The 15,861-nt window shown below is 49.1% G+C and overlaps 1 long non-coding RNA gene across 1 annotated transcript; it reads left to right on the top strand.

Annotated features, from left to right (window-relative positions):
• Positions 1-49: 49 nt before the first annotated feature.
• On the top strand, positions 50-14,340 carry LOC141995344 (uncharacterized). The gene is made up of 3 exons (XR_012641301.1): positions 50-175; positions 2,974-3,122; positions 14,015-14,340. It is a non-coding gene; the product is annotated as an uncharacterized LOC141995344 (long non-coding RNA).
• Positions 14,341-15,861: the final 1,521 nt, after the last annotated feature.

Genomic DNA, 15,861 nt, shown 5'->3' with positions numbered 1-15,861 from the left:
GCTTCTGGAGGCCACAGCGTCAGGTAGTCCGCCGCACCCGGCAGACAGTGGCCCCTGGCGGCCGGAGGAGTCACCGCAGGGCTGCGGGAGCCTAGGGCCCTTCAGAGCCGCCCTCGGGGGCCGGGCCAGCCCCACCAGGGACCATGGCAACCACGGCAGCCGGGCATCATGGCAGGTGGGCCCCATCCCCAGCAGAGCAGGGCACCCCCTGACCTCTCCCCACCCAGGGCACCGGCCAGGCATAGCCCAGGAGGGAGCTGTTCTCCCCCCCGAGCCCAGCTGTGCCCCCTCAGGCGTGCCAGGCACCTCCCTGCCCAGCGTGCAGTGCCCACCCTAGCCCCTCCCCTGCTCCTAGCTTGACCCCTCGCTTTACAGCCATTGCTGGCAGACTCTGGGGGGAGCCTGGCTCTGAGGGGCATGGCGGGTGTAGGGTAAGCGCCATGGGAACTTGGAACTCTCTCCCAGGTGCACACTCCCACGGCCTACTGGGGCCTGGGTTTCTGCAGTGCTGCCTGGGGCACTACCCCACTTCCCTTGTATGACATTTTGGGGTGCAATCCAGAGCAGCGAGTGACTGTGTCACCCCTGCCCTTCAGCTGTGGGTGTCACACAATGCTTTGCTGTTGTGGCTTCTAACCTGGGCTCCTGCCAAACAGCCTGCAGGTCACACCCTGAGTGTCTGTGTGTAGCCACAGTCCTGGGCCAACAATTCTGACCCCAGCAGCCTGTCAGCAAATACCAGCCACACTCTGACTTCCAGCAGCCTTGATTACCACATGCAGGGTAACCCCAACACACTCCCAATCCTGGATTCCCCCCCCCCCCCAAAATGTACTGCCCTCTGCTGGACAGATCAGATAATAAAGGTCTGTTGTCCCTGTAAAGGAACAATATACGATTTGCCACCTTAGTTGGAGTTACCCACACAGTTCACAACACTAGATTAATTTTGATTAAAGAACAAAAAAGTTTATTTAGCTACAAAGAAAGAGGTTTTAAATGAGTACAAGTATTAAAGCATTAAAGTCAAAAATGGTTATAAGAAAAAAAGATACTGTACTAAACTTTTACAAACTAGGCTTGGTTCAAGGTAAAATTCTTACCATATGCTTCCAACAACATTACTGACCAGTCTTCAGGTCAGGATCCTTCCCAAAGTCAAACAGCTGGATTCCCTTGTATTCTTAAGTTCAAGAGAGATCGATAGGGACAGATAACTTGGAGTGGCTTTGCCTCTTCAATCACCCTTTGAAATGCATTTCCTTGAGAGTGACCCTTGGGCCTTGCCTACACTGCCACTTTACAGTGCTGCAACTTTCTTGCTCAGGGGTGTGAAAAAACACCCCCTGAATGCTGCAAGTTTCAGCGCTGTAAAGTGGCAGTGTAGACAGTGCACCAGCAGCTCCCAGCGGTGGTAGCTATTCCCCTCTTGGAGGTGGAGTGCCGCAACTACACAGCTGGTGCCGCGACTACACAGGCACGTTAAAATGCCACCATGGCAGCGCTTTAACATTGCTAATGAAGACATATCCTTAGATAACGTTCTTTCCAGTAAGAAGAAAAGGAGTACTAGTGACACCTTAGAGACTAACCAATTTATTTGAGCATAAGCTTTTGTGAGCTACAGCTCACTTCATCAGATGCATTCAATGGAAAATACAGTGAGGAGATTTATATACACACAGAACATGAAAAAATGGGTGTTATCATACACACTGTAAGGAGAGTGATTACTTAAGATGAGCTATTACTAGCAGGAGAGCAGGGGGGTGTGCGGGGGGGGGAGAAAACCTTTCGTAGTGATAATCAAGGTGGGCCATTTCCAGCAGTTAACAGGAACGTCTGAGGAACAGTTGGGGGGGGCGGGGAGATAAACATGGGGAAATAGTTTTACTTTGTGTAATGACACATCCACTCCCAGTCTCTATTCAAGCCTAAGTTAATTGTATCCAGTTTGCAAATTAATTCCAATTCAGCAGTCTCTCGTTGGAGTCTGTTTTGAAGTCTTTTTGTTGTAATATTGCAACCTTTAGGCCTGTAATCGAGTGACCAGAGAGATTGAAGTGTTCTCCGAGTGGTTTATGAATGTTATAATTCTTTTATTCTTTTATGTAAAGACTGTCCAGTTTGACCAATGTACATGGCAGAGGGGCATTGCTGGCACATGGGGAGAGCAAGGAGACATCAGGTGTGTGGGGGGGAGATTTCATACTGTTCCTTCTCTCCCCTCTGTCTGAGGGCTCTGTTTACAGCGTATATGCAAATTGAGGTACACACACATCCCTTTGTTTAAGACTTGCTTGATCAGCTTTACCTAATGGCTATGTGACTTTAAACATGGGCCTTTAACATTATACAGGGGGGGATTTCATAACTTTACACAGAATGTTGCTACATACATTCCACCATGATATTATTGACCAGTGAGATATTAGTTTTCAAATGATACCTTATAAGGTGAATACACGAGTGCATTCCATTACACCTTGTCACAAACATGTCTTTCCAAAATGTGTTGTGGGTGTTCCCCCCTCAGGACTGGGACTGATGCACAATCCCCCTCCTGTACTGCCTCACTGCCTGCTTTCTTCAGTCCAGCTCTCATTGGCCATCTGCCATGGAGCCTTCCTGACCCTTCACTTTCCAGCATTACCTCCCCTCCTGGTAAAGCACCATCGCCCCAGAAGAGTTTTGTACAGCCTGAATGCAGAAAAAGCTGATACTCAATGTGGGGAGGGCACACTGTGCCCCATTTCACTGCCCTCCTAGTCAGAGAGAACCATGCTGCTCGAAGACTCTAATGCTCTCTTCACGTCAGTTCTCAGAGAAGAGTCCACCCCACCCTCCTCCCTGAGGATCGCCTGGCTTTGCCCACTCCCAGTAAGATTATCACATTCCTAATTGCCATTTGGGAATAGATTAGGAGTCAATGAGAGCAACAGTTTTGCTAACTCAAAATGTTCCTTTCTAAAGGATATAACCTGGCCCCTTGTGACCAGCAAATTCATCACATTTGTGATCCAAGCAAACTGGGAAGCCTAGTCGCCTCCAGAGAAGAGAGTCAAGTGCGTGCTGTCACGTTGCCACCTGGTCCTTCAGTGAGGCAGTGAAAATCGTCACAGGTTTGAAAACCTTTTTCCTGTTTTGACCCCTTCCTTCAGTGGTTGGAATATCTCTCTCCTCTCAGTGAGAGGTTCTGCAACATTCCTGTTGTGTATTGTGCATTTAATTCAACAACAGCCCCTGTGGTTGTAGGCTCTATTGATCATTAAATATGACAGAAGTGATGCAGCCTGAGTTGTGCCCCACGCCAGTCCCCAATGGATGCAGGTGACCTATTGTTATCAGAACACAATGCAATCCAAGGGTTTGGCATTTCGACCATTGGTATAAAACTATGAATATTGTGCCAGTGAAAAATACAGGTTCCAGCAGTGCTAAAGATTGAAACCTCTATAGATCACCAGTGCAGGCAACAGCAGGCAACCATGTCCCCATGCACCAGCCTCTCCACCAGTGGGCCATTTCAAAGGCGTGACAGATGAGTTCAGCTCCAGGGCCCAATGAAGGAAGCCAATTTTTTTGGTTTTTCATGTGATCATGTCTCCAAGGATCTGAACTGAGATTCCCTCTTGCCCTCTTATCACTGAGATTAGACTGTACTAGTGCATAATAGTATCCCTGCCATCTCTTTCCTTCCCCAAGGACCGGGCACTAGTTTTCCTGAACACTTTTTGATGAGATATCTTATCATTTCTGGTAATCAGAGGGACTCACTCATGCATGCTCCCTCATAGTGGGAGTACTGGAATAGAGAGGATGTTTCTTCTGTCGCTTGGTGTCACCCTTGCTTCTTGATGGAAAGAGCTATGCTTTGTGTATCTCAGTCTTCCATTCTAGTTAATGGCCAATGACAACAGTCATTGATTGGATGCCAATGGGCATTGAGTGGTGTAGGGATAGGATATACTTCCTACTATCATTCACTTCTGGCAGTCCCGTCCCCTTGTTCTTAATGAACATTGTTTTGTGGGAGGGAAGCACCAATTAGAGGAGGCTGCAGATTGAGACGGGGTCTTTCCTGAGGTCAGATTCAGCAAAATGGCTTGGAGGGCAGAATTTCCCCTTCCTGTTTCCCCATCCTCTCCCATCCACCAGAGATCTGCATGCCTCACACATGCAGAGCCCTGAGTTTGTTAAATAGGGACATCTCATTCTAGAGCTCAGACTGTTTCCAGTCCTCCAAGGACTAATTGCAATTACATTTACATCGGCACAGGAAATGTGGTGTCCTCACCATTCTGCAGACTGCAGGCTTGTAACTGTTGTAACTTTGGCCTTAGTGACCAGATGGCCACTAGGGAGAGTCACCCGAAAATGAGAGAGAAATAGGGAAAGCATTGAGCTGAAAACTGACCCATGGCCTCCATTACTGTAGTGTATGGTCCATGAGGTGTGCATGGCCTCCAGGTTTTCAGAGCAGTTTGTTTGCAGGAGGACATGATTTTGTGATCATTCTATTTCATGGTATATTTTTTATGGGATTCAGCTTCCAAATAAATGATTCCCCAGGGCAGTAAAATAGCAAAGAAGTGATACCATTCACCTCTCAGAGTATGGTGTGTGGCGGGGGGACAAACAAACAGAAAAAGTTATGGCCCACTCTGATCTCCACTGACCCCCACAGTGGGACCAAAGGGAGAGACAACTCTCAGCCCCATTTATGTCCCACTCCCAGCAGCCTCTTTTGTTCGCTCGCCCACAAATTGCAAGGCTGGCCCTGAGCTGAGCTGTAACCTCTGTCTCAGTATGTCTCTGCATTAAAGACATTGTGAGCTGCAAAACATATCTCGGTGCTGCGTGGATCTGCAGGAATGAAACAATTATTGTAAAGTGCCTCTTATGCAAACACCTTCCTCCCAAAATAGCCTGAGAGGCAGAGAGAGGGAAACAAACAAAGGAGGAATTTGGAGTCGGATTCTTTCAACAAAGAATCATCTGCCCTTTCTTGTAGTCATTGGGGGCCTCATATTCAAAAGTGCTCAGCACCAGCAGCACCAATCAACTTGAGCGAGAGGGATGCTCAGCGCTTACATCTGCAAGGCGAGATGGGAACTAACTAGAGCGAACGCTGCCCCCTCAGCCAACTTTCAGCAGCTGGGCCTGTAATTTAAACGTACAGGATTGAATGTAACTGTCCATTCGGAGGCACTGGCAGAGCCATGCTGGTACAATACAATCTGACCAGTGTGGCTTGGGACTGTTACACCCAAATGAGGCCATTCCAGTTTATCTGCAGTTTCAGAATTGCTTCTGTCGGCCCTGCTCCTCTGAGTCAGTGACTTCAGTGGGAGCTCAGCATCCAAGCAGATCATGTTTGTTGGTAGAACAGGTTCAAGAAACAATGAGCATGGAGTCATGTTAAGCCAAATTCAGCACTAGTGTATTTAAATCCCTGGTTGTACTGTACCCAGGTTACAGTGCATTTCTATCCATTCTGATTGCATGGAATAATTTCTCTCTCAGATGGTTTCTGATTGAACGTCAGCTGTTCCCATATTTCAGTAACGTTTCTCGGTTGACCCCTGTGCCTCTTCCACCCCTTCTACCTCTCACCTGTGCTGTACCAGCAAAGATTATTTATAGGGGAAAAGCCAAGAATCTGTATGCTTAGCAATTTCCGAGCCAGGGAATGAGTTTGTCTGCTCTCCTTCTCTGTGTTTCTGTGGTTTGCATTGTCATTTGCAAACTTTATTACTTCACGCTGTATACCTTGCTCCACAGTCTGGACAGCTGTGTGTGGCCTCCCTTCTTGCCCAAGTAAATAGCTGTCCCCTGGCTGCCTCTGCTACACTGAGGGCCTCAGGATCTCCAGTCAGTGCAGGTCAAGCCTAGGCTTCATGGCTAGTGCTGAGTTAAAATCTGCTGGTATTTGATGGTGGGTGGTATTTTTCGACCCAGACGAAGGCACATGAAAATTTGTGAGACACACTTTAATATACAGCAAAGGCTGGTCTTCCCTGCACAGTAAACACCTCATCTTTTCAGAGAGATTGTTCTAATTCCAAGAGATGCTGCTGATGTTGCAGGGTGCTGGAAAGTGATCTGGAGCATGGTGAGAAACTGCAGCCGTCTGGCCTCCATTGCCTTGTGTTTGTTAAATAGAAATCGCTGCTTTCTCTCCATCCCCTTTTGCCCTTGCATGAACACAATTCTAAGGACACACTGGATTCTAAGGGCTGAATTCTGTCCTTTGGTACATGTGAGGCAATGTCTTTTATTGGACCAACTTTTGTTGGTGAAAGAGGCAAGCTTTTAAGCCATACAGAAAGAAGAGCTCTGTGTGACTCAAAAGCTTGTCTCTGTCACCAACAGAAGCTGATCCAATAAAAGATATGACCTCGCCCACCTTGTCTCTCTAATATCCTGGGACCAACATGGCTACAACTACACTGCATACTTTCATGCGTGTAACACACTCACCCTGAAGACAGGAGGAGCTTTGCCTGAGGATTTCAGGGCTGGTCCCACAGTCCCTCCAAAAAGGTTTACTCACTGCCTTACTCTTTGGAGGTCTGGTCGGTCTTCCCCCAGATCTCAGGGTTGCACATGCTGTGAGATGCAGTCATAGCTGATTCACGGAAGTAATTTCTCAGAGTACTGACTTTCTGCAAAACCTTCCATCCAAACAAACAAGCTACAAAATGTATTCTGCCCAAACTCCTCCTCTGCCAGTCTGTATCCTTGAACACTGACCTCTCTAGTGGCACAGGCCCTTGTCTCAAACAGTTCCTATACAAACCATCTTTTCATTTAACTCAGTACCACTCCACCTTGCCCTCCTCATGTTTCTTTCAAACCACATCCAACTCACCCAGGGCTCATAAGCTCACACACAACTTTTCATAATGGTGTCTTCCCAAGAGAGTCCTGGGTCAGGAATAGGATAGAGCGTTACAGACCAGCATTTAGGTGCATTGGCAGAGCTGTGTGTGCGCGAGGGGGTTCCTGGGCTACACTCGGGGGATATTGTGGGGCAGGATTAAGGGGCAATGGCAGAGCTGTGTATGGGGAGCCCAGATCCAGAACAGCAGGGAATGTTGTAGGTCACTAGTTGGATGTATTGGTAGTGTTGTGTGGGGAACCTGTTCTGGACTAGGAGGTCAGGATTGAGTTGCTGTGGTGTTGCTGTGTGGAGGCTGGAGAAGCTCAGGACTGCAACAGCAGGGGATGCTGCTGGTCAAGAGTGAGGAGCATCGGCAGACCTGATGTGGGAAGGCTGCCCATCCCCTCTCTGTACCACACCTACCTTTAGCCAGTAGCTTTTTAATCCCTCACTTTCACAAGCTCTATATTAATATAGGCTTTACATCAAATTGATTCCTTATTTTTCCCCTTCTCAACTCATTTCTTCCTATCTGTGCATGACATGGGGACTATAACTGGCCGATTAGCCTGGTCGGTGGGTGTCTTCTTTACCTGAGGAATGACCAGCGGGCAATGGGTTGCTCAGGAGGGGCAGCACTCGGTTGCTTTTAAAGGCCTTGAAAGCTTTTTGTTTCTCCTCAGGTTTGTGCAGCAAACTGAGGCTTGATTCTGCAAGGCTTTTAGCAGCTCTTCCTCTCACGCCCTTTGCATTAGTGACACACAGCAGCGGCAAGGAAGCGGGAGCGGGGAAGATGCACTAGAGGGGCACTTGCCTTTTTTTTCCCCCTTTCCTTTTTTCTTTGAAAGGAACAATGTCAGGGGTCCCTCGAGTTCCATTTGCCGGCTGCTGGTCTGTCCTCTCTCACTCTGAGGCTGAGTGGTTTATTAAGCATTCCTGGTGCAGGCACTTTGAGCTACTTCATAAAGCAGGGATATAAGTGCAGTAGATATAAAAGAGAGATGGGACTGGGGGAGGAGGGTGAAAGAGGATGATGTTGAAAATGCTAGCATTCTTTATCGCATAGCCAGCAGTCTGAGTGGGCCCCTGCTTGCTGTAGGGTTGAGAGAGGATATTGGAGCTAACCTATCTATGCTCTGTAGAGAGCCTGTAACCGGGCCCCATATACAGATCCACCCACCACAAAAGGCTTCACTGCAGTAAACAAAATAACCTCCTGCTCGGAGGCCTCATTTATGTGCTGCAGAGACCATCCCATCTAACGAGACCTGAGTGCAGTGCCCAGCCCAGCAGTCCTGGGCAGGCTACACAAAGGAACCAAAGTGGTGCAAACTAATAACAACGCCAGGCTCAATTCCCAGCTCTTCTCAAGATCACTGCCTGAGCATCTTGAGGAAATGGAGAGAAGTTCCCTCTGGCAGGCTCTCTGTATGCCCCTTTGTGAGGATGGCGGCACAGCTGTGCAAGTGAATCAGGCTCAGAGGGCTCATACTCTCTCCCAACTCCCTGAGCTTTGTGAATAGCTGTCCTTGGCTCTAGTGTCTCCTGGAGCCCTCCTGTCCCAATAGCTAGGCTGATGCCTCCTCCCTTATTAGTAAAAGTGGGACCGGGGTGCATGAGGGTCCCAAAGGATCTGTACTGGCTGGCACAGACCCCATCTCCCAGGTACCTAGGTGAGAGGGGGTTATTATTTCCCATCCAATGGATGATCTAGACATGCTATTATTATATATTTTGTTTTCAAAATGCAGCGTGGGGAGGGTATTCACCACCGATCTTACATCTGGTTCCTCTGGGCAATATCCTATATTAGAATTTACTCTATAAATACAAAACAAGGTTGATCCTTGGGCTAGGGACCATATCATCCACGTATCTGTACATTGCCCAGGACAGCGGATGCAGGCACCAACTTTCCAATGTGCCAGGGGGTGCTGGACTCCAGGCTCTACCCCAGGCCTCACCCCTACTCCACCCCTTCCCCCAAGCCTCCACCCCCACCCTGCCTCTTCCTGCCCCCGCTCCACCCGTGCCCCGCGTCTTCCTGCCCTGTTCCACTCCATCCCCCAAGTGCGCTGCATCCTTGCTCCTCCTCCTCCCCTCCGCCCCCCTGAGCCTCCTGCATGATGCAAAACAGCTGATTGTGCCAAGCGGGAGGCATGGGGAGAGAGAGGGAGATGCTGATTTATGGTGCCCCCTGGCAGGCAGGCAGGCAGAACATACTAGGGGGTGAGGGGGAGCTAACAGGGGGATTGCTCAGGACCAACCATTTTTTCCTCATGGGTGCTCCAGCTTCAGAGCACCCATAGAGTTGGCACCTATGACAGAGGGACCCTGATGCCGACAAAGGATTTGACACAATAGAAATTTTAGATTACATTTAAAAAACTATGTTAAAAGAATGTTAAGATTGCAGAGTCAAGCACTCAAAAGCTAGGCAATGCCAGACTCTAGGTTGTCTGTGCAGCCTTAATTTGCCTCCCCTTGTGCATATGCACTATGATACAGTCTTTAATTACACGATCACATACTATTTTCCCACAGCATCCCAGCCACATTTAGTGAATAGGTAGCTCTTCAATGTTTCTTTTATCCTCCACATTCAGTGTGTGGCCCCAGGCCTTCCTTACTGCACACTATTCAAACCCTGCTCTGAATACAGAAGCATTAATTTCCTCATTGGCTTTTCTTTGGCACTCATCGCTGTAGCATCTGAGCGCGTCACAAACATGAATTGATTTATCTTCACAACCCCTTTGTAAGATCCAGGGGTATACCTGTTTTACAGATAGGAAACTGAAGTACAGAGAGGTTAAGGTCAAAAGTATCCACTAATTTTGAGAGCCCAATTTGAGATGCCTAGGGTCTGGTTTTTCACAGTACTTAGCATTATGTAGCACTTTATTTGTTCAAAGCACAGGTCTCGTTGACTTCAGTCGTAGCTGTGAGCGCTCAGCACTTCTGCAAACCAGATCCCAGGGTCTCAAGTCAGGCACCCAGTAAATGAGGAACACTTAATTAGTGAGTGTCTGCAAAAAACTTGGGTTAACTGACTTGCCCAGCATCATGTAGGAATTCCCTGGCTGAGGCCGGGGTAGAATCCAGTTCTCCAGGGCAGCATTCAGCTGCTTTAATCATGAGACCCTCACCCTGCTGCTGTGTTTCATCCTCACACACTGGACCCCTGTGCTTTAAGTTTCCTGAGTCTGAGTGGGCTCCAGCACTGTCTTTTACCTTGGGCTCTCTGGAACACTTCCTGGACACAGGCTCTTTGCCTGTTAGCTTTGCTTAGAACTGAGACCTCACAATCCAGTTGCCCTAGGTCCCCAGGACCTGTCCTGATCCATCATAGGCTCCCCAGTTCCTTAAGCACACCTTTTCCCAAAGCACCAACCTCATGGCACTCTGGTTTACTGTATCTCCCCCCACGGACATGAGATAGTGGAAGCACATAACCGCCTCTTTGCTAAGGTTTCTAACACAATTACTCTTTACTTTAGATAGCTCAAGGAATACACAGAGCTAGACAAAAATCTAAACACCTGTAAGCATTGCCCTGCCTCAGTTTCCTCCAAGCTGCTTGCGCACCAGCAGAGGGAGCTTTGAGAGCACCGGAGAGACAGTCTCCCTGCTTTCAGTGTCCAGGGCCACAGCGATTGGCAACAGCCCAGAGCGGTACTTGCAGGGAAGTCCTGTTCAGCTACGAAGCCCTGGGATGGAGCATGCCTAGTCATTGTGTGGGGATGGTGCATGTACAGTCCCACAGGCACCGACTTTTGGCTTTCTTTGGGGGTGCTCCACCCCTGCTCCACCCTGAGGCCTCAACCACACTCCACCCTTTCCCCCAGTGCCCCTGCACTGCTTCTTCCTGCCCCGCTCCTCCCCATCCCCCCAAGTGTGCCCCACCCTCACGCCACCTCTTCCCACCCCTGCTCTTCCCCCTGTCTCCCAATGCCTCTCGCTCACCGCCAAACAGCTGATCGGTGGTGGGCGGGAGATGCTGGGAGGGGGGGAGGAGCTGATCAACGGGGCCCACCGAACAGTCTGTTTGGTGGGTGACTGGTGGGTGCTGAGCACCCACTATTTTTTTTCCGTGGGTGCTGCAGCCCCAAATCACCCACGGAGTGGGTGCCTATGCACAGTCCAGTCAGCATGTCAGACCTGTGAGGTATTGGGGCTTGTCCCATGCGGATGGAATCTTTGGAGAATTTACCTGCCAAACTCTAACAAGTCCCTGCTGAGCATATGAAAACAGAGATTTTTCAAAGGCTTATAACATGGCCAAATTGGAGTGTTTTTTCATGGGAACAGAAAAGGCACACCCCTGACATCAGGACCTGCTGCCTCCTGCCCACACCCTGCCAAACTGCAAGTCCTTGTTCCAATGAATGGAAGTGCTAGAGAAACGGTTGGAAGAATTTTTTTTGACATGGGCAAAACAATGTATTTTTTCAGATTCTCGTTCTCGGAGTTATCTGAACCATTTACGCTGAAATTTTCCAAAAAAAATTCAGCCAGAGACAGACACCCTGCATGGGAAATTTCAGTGCAAATAGTTAACATTTGGCAAAGTTATAAGCAACTGAAAACAGGGTGTTATAATGGAAAGTGTCTGGAAACCTGAACTATAGGGAGCACTGCTGGCTCCACCTATAATCATAGTTGTTGTTATTATTATTATTATCATTGCAAGGGGGTGAGCTTCATCTAGCCTAAGTATTTGACCCTCCCCAAGAAAAGAATCCAAAAGCCCACACCTGAGTTTGGAGGCTACTAAAAATGGTTTAAGAACCAGATGACACTAGGGGGGTCAGTGCAGTAGGCCTTCCACCTCTGGAAAACCGGGCTCCGGCTCTGGGAACTACTGCAGTTCAGGACAGAGGCTCACTGGCAGAGTTGTGTGGGGAGACCTGGAATGAATCAGCGTGAGGCAAGGTGGGTCAGGATTGAGGAGTGATAGCCGAGCTGGGTGGACTGAGGAGAATAGGACACTGTGGGCCAGGATCTTGGGAAATACATGCCAGTTACTGCACCTAGGCGAAATCGAGACTGGAAGAACATTCAACGTATACACCAGGGGTGGCCAAACCATGGCTCATGAGCTGCATGTGGCTCTTTTACAGTTAAAGTGTGGCTCCCGGAGCTCCCAACCCCACCCCCCATTCTCGGCCTACCGAGAGGGAGCTTGGGGCTTCTGCCCTGCGGCGGGTGCTGGAGCTAGGAGCAGAGACGACTGGTGCCTGCTGCGGGGGAGAGGGGGCACAAGTGAAAGGTTCGTCCCCCCACCCCCCCCAACAGCTTGAGTCACACCCCCTCCATGCATACACCACCCTCTTACCTTCAGCTGCCCCTCCCTGCAGCTCCCAAGTGTTAGCTCCGCATGGAGGGACAGCAGCAAACAGCTGGAGCTGCAGGAGGGGCTGCTGCTTTAGCTCTGCAGGGAGAGACAGTAGCAAAAGCAGCGGCTTTTCCTGCAACTCTCAGCTGTTTGCCGCTGTCTCTACCCAAGGCGCAGCTCCCATCTTTCTGACTCCAGCAGCTGCAGTGCAAGGTGGGGGGGCCTGGTGCATCATGTGACCAAGTGGGGCCAGAAAACCCTGGCAAAAATCTAGGGGGGCATGTGACCCCCATATGCCTCCCTCATGCATTGCCTCTGGCTTCTGCCCAACGGGAAGAGGGGTCTCAGGGTTTCAGCCCTGTGGGGTACATCTGCTGGGGCTCAGGGCTTCAGCCCCACAGGGCGCATGTGCCAGGGCTCAGGACTTCAGCAGGAGTGCGGCTGAAGCCCCGAGCCCAGGCAGGGGCTTCCCATGGGGCTGAAGCTCTGAGACCTCCCTCCCCACAAGGCTGAAGCCCTGACAGGCGCCTTCCGCGGGGCTGAAGCCCCAAGCCCCAGCAGGCACGCCCCGGCTCTTGAACTTCTGACAGTTGCCATATCAGAGGGTCAGTAAGTTTGGCCACCCCTGATATACACCAAAGAAAGCTGCATGAAAACACTGCTGAGATGGGGACCCTGAGTTTCACAGATCTTGATTCCAATGCTGAGAACAGTAAAATGACCCCAAGGAGTGTAAGCCCTGTGCCCTGCCTTATGCACAACAGACCTTGCTTCAAGCAGCCATCAATAATCTGCGTCTCGCTCTGCACATCTTACCTTGGTTTCCATGTATTTATTTTAACCTTGATTTTATTACATGTTCTTTGCGCCTTAGGCGTGTGTAGCCCAGGCACAATTGGTCTGGAGGCTGGGCAGGATCGGAGATTTCCTATTCGAATGAAGGTTGCCCAAGGCACCTGAGCCTGGCCATACTGGTGATAAACGCCAGCCAGGCTTTTCTGATTCCTTCAATGCAGTTTTTAAGTGCTGCTCACGTGTACGATAAAGGGAAAATATGGAGACAGAGGGAAGGGGACATAAAAGTGTCTTGAAGTAGCTGCAGGGGAAGTGCTTTTATTCACAAGGCTGGCAATGAAATTAGAGGCAATTGTGAGGACCAAAGATTCAATAAAACCCAGGGAGGATGTCAGGTGAGAGAGGGGCTGCACGGCCATTTCTGTAAATTGAACAGATGTTCCCTGCTGGTGCCAATAATCAGTTACTGATGGTGCTGTTAAACAAACAGCGCCAGGCCTGCCTCAGGTGCTGTAAAGCTGACAGGGACATCTGTTACTACCACCTTTGAACTTCAGAGTGAGAGGACAGGCTTCTTTCACTTTGGCTCTGGTTTAATGAGGCATGGTGCTTTAAATAAACCCAACAGCCACTATCTGTCTGATGGGCAGAGAGGTGAAAGGGCACTGGGATGTGACAGGCATCACATCTCCGCTGTGCTCCAAAGTTGTGACGCGGGGGAGATTCAGGAGAGAACTGAGGGGATGATGGGTGTTCTGGGGCATGTGCTGGGACTCATGTCAATGTGTTCTCGGCATCCTCATGCCTGGACATGCTGTTGCCAAAGGCAGTGAACGTGGAATCGCCAGCTATGCGGATATTTACAGGGACTGAATGGAAGTGGGATGACAAAGCTGCAATATTCCCTGCTCCTCTGGCAGTGAGAAGGGGTGCAACACTCACTTTTCTTTCCTTTTTCTTTTTGGGTGAATGGTGGGGGTCTATGAATCTGATAGGTTCAGAACATTGGCCAGAAGCAAGTGAAGTGCCAGCAGGCTCTGAGCAACTTCCCACTCCTTCTGCAGCTCTGACAGTGCTCCTCAACCTGATCTGCAGCACCTTTGCTCTTTCAGTACTGGGCTTTCCTACCCAATTCTGCGGCTGCATCTGAATCCCAACCTCTGGTGCATCTAACTGTTCCGGTCCATCAGCCACTCCAGAGTGAAGTCATGTCAGAATGAGTTGCTGGTTTCATGGTGTGGTCATGTACTCAGTTCGCATGGGGATCAAACTGAGCCCATCAAACACATTCCATTTGTGATTTAATCAGAAACTGAATTCAAGTCAGAGGTGAAAGGCTAGTGTATTAACCCCCTGAGCTAGACGGGCATCTTGGTTATCCTCAGTCTTATAGCTACATCTATGTTGCAAAAGCATGATGCCAGGACTTAAAAGAGTGGGTCCCAAATTCCCTCTTTGTCTTTCTTCCTCCTGTGTAATTAATTGAGATCCACCTTAATAGGATAAAACTAAATACTGAATAGCATCCAAACGCACAGTGGCTGGCAGGAAAACAACAGCCAGACATAGAAAGGGAGAAAGGCAGCTAAATGGACAAAAGACCCATTTAAGAGTGTTTATTAGAGGTTCCTAAGCTAATAACATCATTATTACAATGTCAACATGGCTGTGATGAGCTTGGTGTGTGCCAGGAGGGGCGATCCTCTTATGTGTTTTGACTAATCAGCTGGGATTTATATGATACACAATAAATCTTATTGATTCTAAATGAAATGTGCCTTTGGGAATCTTTAGCATTCACAGCGAGCCTGAGCCAAACCAGGCAGCAAAGCTCTGTCTCCATTGGACTTGGAATATAAAAACCTTCAGACAAAAGGATTTAATGGAAAATATGGACAGGAATGAGCCTCTGAACTGTAGTATTACACGAGACAAGCAAACATGCAGATATGCCTGAGAAAGGCAGCTAATAGGAGGGGGCAGGGAGAGGTTGGGGCACATAGAGAAATGTGGGTGGAGGAGAGAGAGAGCTTAGATCAGTTTTCTTGACCTTCAGGGCATGCTGCCAGACTTTATTTCAGCCTCTAAAGGAGGATGCTTTTGGTGTTTGTTAACTGAGGTTTTGTATAGAATGTGCCCAGAAGAATATACAATACCTAAATACATAGCAGAGTGCAAGAAGAAGGGATATATTGTCACAGCTGTACCAAGGCAGTTTGAAATAACTTCCTTTCTAGGACATTTTGGTGTCCTGGAGGGGATGGCATCTCTGTTAAGGTTTGAAACACCTAGGCTCCCTAAAAACACAAATTTGAATAGCATCAGCGGCAACGTAGCCATTTCTTGGGTCGTTACACTAAGTACTTTGTCATCTCTTCAGAAGGAAATTCCCCATGCCTGCTCTACACAAACTTTTCTAGGGGACGGGCAGGCAGTACCTGGAAAGATGTAGCTGGGCTTGGGCAGCTCTGCATTAGATGCGGGATTCTGCATCACCTGGGAAATGGGGATTTACTGTCTTTCTATGCTAGCTGACCATAGGGGCTGGGGCTGCACAGTCTGTCTGTGCTGGCTGACAAGCCGTTTCGTCAAGTCAGTCATAAATTTAAATTGAGTGCCATAAAAGTGTCAGGTGGGGAGTGAGATGCCACAGTCCATTTCCTGGCATGTTTGTCAGGTGGAGTTTGCAGAGCTGTTCATATCCTTCAGGACATGCTGCTGTTAGGATCTGGGTTCTTGTTATGTTGTCTCTGACAGAGGAAATAACCAGGTTGGCTGCCAGGGTCAGTTCAACACCAAGGCCTCCTCATTGCCCACCTTATTTCCTTTGAGTCTAATGGAG

The sequence above is a fragment of the Natator depressus genome, chromosome 10 (assembly GCF_965152275.1).
Source record: "Natator depressus isolate rNatDep1 chromosome 10, rNatDep2.hap1, whole genome shotgun sequence".
In the NCBI taxonomy this organism is placed as follows: Eukaryota; Metazoa; Chordata; order Testudines; family Cheloniidae; genus Natator; species Natator depressus.
The sequence above is the reverse complement of the archived record's forward strand: the minus strand, read 5'-3'. Positions and strand labels throughout refer to the sequence as shown.